This window comes from Urocampus carinirostris, chromosome 1, assembly GCF_059441175.1.
Source record: "Urocampus carinirostris isolate Australia breed hairy pipefish chromosome 1, RoL_Ucar_1.0, whole genome shotgun sequence".
NCBI classification, from domain to species: Eukaryota; Metazoa; Chordata; class Actinopteri; order Syngnathiformes; family Syngnathidae; genus Urocampus; species Urocampus carinirostris.
The window spans coordinates 2832296-2839282 of record NC_142349.1 but is presented as its reverse complement, the minus strand read 5'-3'; the positions used below and the strand labels follow the sequence as shown (position 1 = coordinate 2839282).

The following is a 6987-nucleotide window of genomic DNA, read 5'->3' as shown; positions in this document are numbered from 1 at the left end:
CTAATCGGGCTTGTTTCAGTCGAGAAGATATTTCAATTATTTCCCCCTTATTACAGTTTTCCCTCACTCCCATAATATTGATGGAGAAACCTCCCCGCTGTCATTGATTTGAAAATATTCCTTTATACACTGCTTTATTTCCTCTTCTACATTTTTATCTGAGAGGAGATATACATTCATCCCTTCTCTTACCATAAGAGAAGCAAAACACCTGGTTGACCCTTTCTCTTTTTAACTTCTTATGTTCAATCTCTGTCAAATGTGTCTCTTGTAATAAAGCTACTGAGCTTTGCAATTGTTTGAGTTGATTCAATATCTTCTTTCTCCTAATGGGTTGGTTCAGCCCATGTACATTTTATGAAACAAGATTTAGATTGCTCATGTTTTATATTGAGTCCCGCTGATTTTCGAAGCAAACAAAAAAATAAATCAAGAACTAACACCTCCATTGAAAAAACAAAAAAACTAACTAGCAAACACAGATAAGACCCCACCAAAAAGAAAAATAACACACCCATGAAACAGAAACACATGTCTTCCAAGATTCCAATCGGAGAGTTGTGGCTCCCCTCCTGGAAATGGAACAACTTTTGTACAGTTGTCCATAGTTATAACAAACTAAATATTTTAGTGTAGCTCTAGACAAAAAAACAAGATATTGTTTTAATTTAAAGATAATAAATTTACTTACTTCTAACTTATTGAATACGTAACAGAAAGGGCAGAAACGGTCATTACTCCTTCACCCCAAATCAGAACTTAGCTTTGTTTTGCTCCATGAGAGCTTGTAAGTCTCCTTCTGTGATGGGGGTGTTCCTTCGCCTTCTTCTCGTTCCAGTCCCAATGTTCTTTGCCATCATTCTCTGCAGTGTCTCCGTATTGTCTTCTTCCACATCTATCCCAATTTCTTTTAGCAATAGTGCTGCATCCATCAGTGTAAAAAAATTCTTTATTCCTGAGTCCAAAAACATCTTCAGCTGGGCGGGATATGGGGATTGTGCCTTCTAGTTTTTCTCCTTTTGCTTTTTGATGACGCCCTTCACTTGTTTTCTCTTCTTTTAAATTACCGTGGTGTAGTCTTGATTGAAGTAAACGGTCTTGCCTTCATACGTTACCTTCTGTTTCCATGCTTCCTTCATCACGGATTCTTTTACTCTGTAGTCAACGAAGGGCACGATAATTGCTCGCGGCGGTGCTGTATTACCTTGAGGCTTGGTCTGTAGTGAGCGGTGTGCCCTCTCAATACGAATGTCCATGTGCCCCGTTGTCAGAATGTTCGACCTAGCAAAGCCTGTTATGAACCCGATTGTATCGTTCCTCTCGGCACCCTCTGGAATGCCATGTATTCTAATGTTGTTGCGTCTCGATCTTGAGTCCAAATCCTCATATTCTGTTGCTAATTTGGCAACTTGTTGTAGCAGGAAGGCTGTGGAGCGTTCCAATCGCGCCGTTCACTCTTCTGTGTTAGCGTTTAGCTCCTCCATGCGCTCCACTTTTTGCTCCAGCAACACAGTCCATTCCAAAAGCTCTTTGATGCTTTTCTCAAGTCTTGCCATGATAAATTTGTTCTGGCTGGCTGCTTCGGTATGTTCTTGCCTTATTTTATCTCTTCGAGAATGGCCGAGTCGTGTCCGGCGCCTATCGGCGCCGTCCCCTCTGCTCCCTCGTTCTTTTTGTCCTTTGCGCCAGTTTCCTCGACAAGTCTCCCCTTCTAAACCAAATTTTATTGAAGAGTTGTTTTTTTTAGATGAATTACAAATTATCCCCTTTCTGTCTTTTTCCTAGTCGGTGTTACATTAGTTTGCTGTGGTTTTTGCCAGAGCTACTTTCCTTGCTGCCGTCTACCACATGGCGCCACCGGAAGTCCCCAATGTTGTACTTTTTTATACAGCTTACATAGAAATGTCACCAATGGCGGCCCGCAGTTTAGTTCCGGATTTAGAGTGGACTACAAACTGATTTTACCCCCACAAGTTTGACTCTGTTGAACTTCGTTTTCTAGAACTACTTTCGGACGCCGTGCACCACAGAGACCAACCGAGCTAGCGTCCGAATACAAGCCCACGGTGGCCGATTGCTTGATTTTGGAACCGGGTTCAACGTGGTCACGCTGTCGAGCGAAGCCAGCGGGAGCTAATGCCGCTTAGCTTAACCAAGTCCAAAAGAGCAGCAGACCCCTGGGTACAATCGCATTTACCTACTATGCCAATCCGCACTGTTCAATGCCTATTGTGCCACTACGTCTCATCCGTTCCTTACGCCACTTGAACGCAGCACGGTAAGAGGCAAACATTGCGGCGCCCTTGAACTTTGGGACCTTTTGCCACATTTCAGACTTCAAACATAAATATATAAAACTGTAATTGATTGTGAAGAATCAACAATAAGTGGGACACAATCATGAAGTGGACCACACTTGACTGGATATTTTAAACTTATTTAACAAATAAAAAACGAAAAAGTGGGTGTGCAAAATTATTCAGCCTTTTTAATTTCAGTCTTCCAACAAGACAATGATCTAAAACATAAAGCAGAAGCTAAAATGGAATGGTTCACCAAAAAACATATCAAGGTGTTGAAATGGCCAAGTCAAAGTCCAGACCTCAGTCCAATTGACAATCTGTGGAAAGAACTGAAAAGTGCTGTTCAAAACGCTTTCCATCTGACCGCACTGAGCTCAAGCTGTTTTGCAAGTAGGAATGGGTAAAAATATCAGTTGGACTTCAAATTGTAGAGTATACATCAAGTATACATAAAGTTAAACGGCACTCCAGAAAAAGCAAAAATCATTTGGATTCAAAATACATTGGGCCATGATCTACCGGAACTGAGCATTATTGATCACACTGACTACAATAATTCACAATTGGATTAATTCGATCCTGACCACCGAAAATTGCAAATATAATACAGGAAATGAATATAATACCTATGTTAAATCTAAAGGGAAATTCTCAATTCTCAATAGTGGAAGCATGTACACAAATTTTGAAGACATTACAGAATACCTACATCAGTCAGAGAACCCATTTAGTGTGATTGGAGTTTCTGAAACGTGGTTCAATGAGAAAAAGGGAGTTGATTTTGAATTAAATGACTATAATTTGAACTATGTAAATAGAATAAACAAAATGGGGGGAGGAGTAGCTATATATGTGCACAAATGATTTTAATATAAGATAATACAAAACATATCTTTTGTAATCGATGATTTACTTGAATGTCTTATAATAGAATGTATAAATGAAAAAAGGAGAAATATTATCGTCAGTTGTTTATATAGATCGGGCTCAAATCTTGAAACCTTCACAAACTGGGCTGAAAAAACATATTCAACAAAAAGCAACAAAACATTAGTCATCTGTGGAGATTTCAATGTAGATCTAATGAATACAAACAAACATAAAAACATTGAAGACTATGGTAATATAATGTACAACATGAGTTTATACCCAACAATATTAAGACCTAGTAGAATCACTTCACACAGTGCAACACTCATTGACAATATATTTACAAATAATAATGAATTTACAAAAGTCAGCGGTTTACTGGTTTGTGATATTTCTGATCACCTACCAGTATTTACAGTGTATGATACTTGACAAGAATCAAATATGGAATATATTTACAAATGAGTTAGAACTGAAGGGACTGAGGATTTAATTAAACAAAACTGGAATTCTATATATGGTACAGATGATGTGGACTGTGCATTTGACATATTTTTGGAAATATTCACCAACAAGTATAACAAAAACTGTCCAATGTGACAAACCAATATTAAGAATAAATCTGTAAAGCATCCATGGATAACTAAGGGTTTATATAATGCTTGTAAGAAAAAAACACCTTATATAGAAAATGTATTCAACTGAGAAATTAGGAAGCCAAATTTTGATATAAAACATATAAAAACAAATTGAAAGGAATATTAAGATCTAGCAAGAAATTATATTATACCAATTTATTACATGATAAAAAAAGAAGTATGAAGGTTGTTTGGGAAATATTAAATAGTATAATAAAAGGAAAGAATGTAAGTAATACATATCCAAACTATTTTAATAATAAGAACAGTGAAAATTATGAATAAAATAAAATTGTGGAGAATTTCAAAAGTTGATTTGTAAATGTTGGACCAGAGCTAGCTGCAAATATCCCAGAGTGCAGTAGTAAGCAATTTGAGTCACTGATAAAAATTAACTCTAAGACCATATTTTTGGCTGGGGTTACAGAATCAGAGGTCTTAGACGTGGTAAAAAACTGTAAAAAAATAAAACGTCTATGGATAATTTTGATACCGATATGGTACTAGTTAAGCAAATTATACATATCATTGTGAAACCATTAACCTACATAGGTAATCTACAATTTTTAACAGGGAAATTTCCAAATCAAATGAAAATATATACCAATATACCAATTATACCAATAAACAAAAATTGGAACAAGCACATCTTTTCAAACTATACACCAGTATTTCTGCTTCCTCAGTTCTAAAATATTAGAGAAACTTTGCAATAATAGACTAGAAAAATTTATAGATAAACATAAATTGATCAATCAAAGTAAATATGGTTTTAGAGGAAACAGATCAGCAACAATGGCTGTTATTGATGCAGTAGAAGAAATCACCCATAGCATAGAAAAAAAGAGATAAGCAGTTGGGGTATTTATTGACTTAAAAAAAGCATTTGATACCATTAATCATAATATACCATTTAAAAAACTGGAAAGATATGGCATCAGGGGCGTGGCTTTGCAATGGATTCAAAATTATTTGACGGGGAGGAAGCAATGTGTGAAAATGGGAGAGTTGTCATCTCAATACTTGGACATCTGTTGTGGAGTACCACAGGGTTCTATCCTGGGTCCAAAGTTATTTAATTTATATATACAGTGGAACCTCGGTTCTCGACTATAATCCGTTCCAGAACCCTGTTCGAAAACTGATTTGGTCCATCATGGAAAATCGTTTTTCCCATTAAAAGTAATCTAAAATCGTTTTAATCCGTTCCAACACCCTGAATCTCTAACATGAACGTAAACATGAAGCTAACCCAGGCTAATCGTACGTTCGCGTTAGCGTAATCTTCCGTATGAAAGATTACGCTAACATGAACGTGAACAAATAAAAAAATCAGGTCGTTTACACCTCATTTAGCACCCGGGTCTCCACAAAAAGTGGTGAGTGTTTAAAGGATAAAGAAAAGGTGTCAGACGACACTAACATTTTTTATTCAAATGATAACTATATTGATTTGGTATCCTGTATTAATCGTGAATTAATTAACCTAAAAGTATGGATGGATATAAATAAATTATCTTTAAATTCAAATAAAACCAAATAATATTATTTGGTAATGGCAAGGCAAATCAAGATTTAGAAGTAAAAATGGATGGTGCTGCAATAGACACTATCAGAAATTACGTTTTTAGGGGTCGTATTAGACAATAAATTAAGCTAGAAAACATACATCAGACACATCCAAACTAAGGTATCTGAAAGCATTTCAATAATTAATGACGCCAAATTATTTTTAAACTATGATGCATTGTATTTATTATATTGTTCTCTAGTTCTGCCATACTTAACATATTGTGCAGAAGTCGCGCAATAATTACAAGAGTTCACTGCAGCCCCTTTTTATCCTATCCTAAACGTGCATTTAGAACCATACACAGGGTAGGATATCGTGATCATACTATTATTTTATCCTGGAGTCCAAATTATTAAAATTGCATGATTTAGTAAAATTTTTCACTTCATAACTGCTATTGATGGTCAACAAAAACATAGTGCCAGAAAATATCCAAAAAGTATTCACTCGGAAAGAGGGAAGTTATAACTTAAGGGGCTGTAGTAAATTCAAAATCCCACCAGAAAAAGTACTTGTGTGTCTATGTGTGGAGTCAAACTTTGGAACAATTTACAAGACAAGATCAAAAATTGTCCAAATATGTCACGTAGCGGAGCGGGGAACAGGAAAAAAGGACCCATTCGCGTAGACAAACTCACAATGTATTGGGAGAAGAGGAGGAGGGTGCGCACACTTGATCCGGGGATCGATGGTCATGAATTGGATTAGAAATCCAAACAAAAGAAAAGTTGTCCAAAACGGATCAGACCAAAAACAAAACCGGATCAAATGCAGGCAGATTTACAGACTAGGTATTTCTCAGAATTAAACAGAACTTGCAGAAATCTCACAGAAGTCTCACCAAAGTCTAACAGGTATAACAAACGATCCAGCAACACACCCTTCAAAGGAACGCGTTTAAATACAGTCAAGAAGCAATCAGTGAATGCGAGTCAGCCGGTGACCATGGGCGGGGCCAGATGGGCGCCATGGCAACCGCGCCAAACATGACAGAATCCCCTTCTCAAGGGACAGCCCCAGAGGTCCCGAAAAAAAAAAAAAAAATACATCGCCCCCCCCCAGAATGGGCCGATGCTCCCAAAGAGGGCGGCCCCACTCCAGCCTCTGAAAACGCAGAAACGGGGAGAGGCAGGACCGGTGGGCGGACGAATCGGAGCGGCAGGCGGACGAACCGGGCTGGTAGGCAGACGAATCGGAGTGGCGAGCTGACAAGTCGGACTCAGACAGGTCGGGCGTTGCAGGAGAGTCAAACGGGCGAGTCGAAGAGTCGGAATGGCAGGCAGACGAATCGCAGTGGCGAGCAGATGAGTCGCAGTGGCGAGCAGAAGAGTCGGACCGGCAGGTAGAAGAATCAGACAGGCAGACTGGTGAATCAGGCAGGTACACAGGTCGACAAACAGGCATGGCAGGCGGACAGAGGGACGAGTCTGACAGGCGGACAGGCACTTCAGGCAAGCAGACAGATCGGGCGTTGCGGGAGAGTCGGACGAGTGAGTCGAAGAGTCGGAGTGGCGGGCAGATGAGCCGGAGTGGCGAGCAGACAAGTCGGACGAGAAACAATGGAAAAAAATGTGAACTACCTTGAAAGCTTCAGCTCAATCTA

The 6987-nt window shown here is 38.6% G+C and overlaps 1 pseudogene; it reads left to right on the top strand.

Annotated features, from left to right (window-relative positions):
- The first annotated feature begins 1616 nt into the window (after window positions 1-1616).
- On the top strand, window positions 1617-3878 carry LOC148373245 (uncharacterized; annotated as a pseudogene).
- The last annotated feature ends 3109 nt before the right edge of the window (window positions 3879-6987 follow it).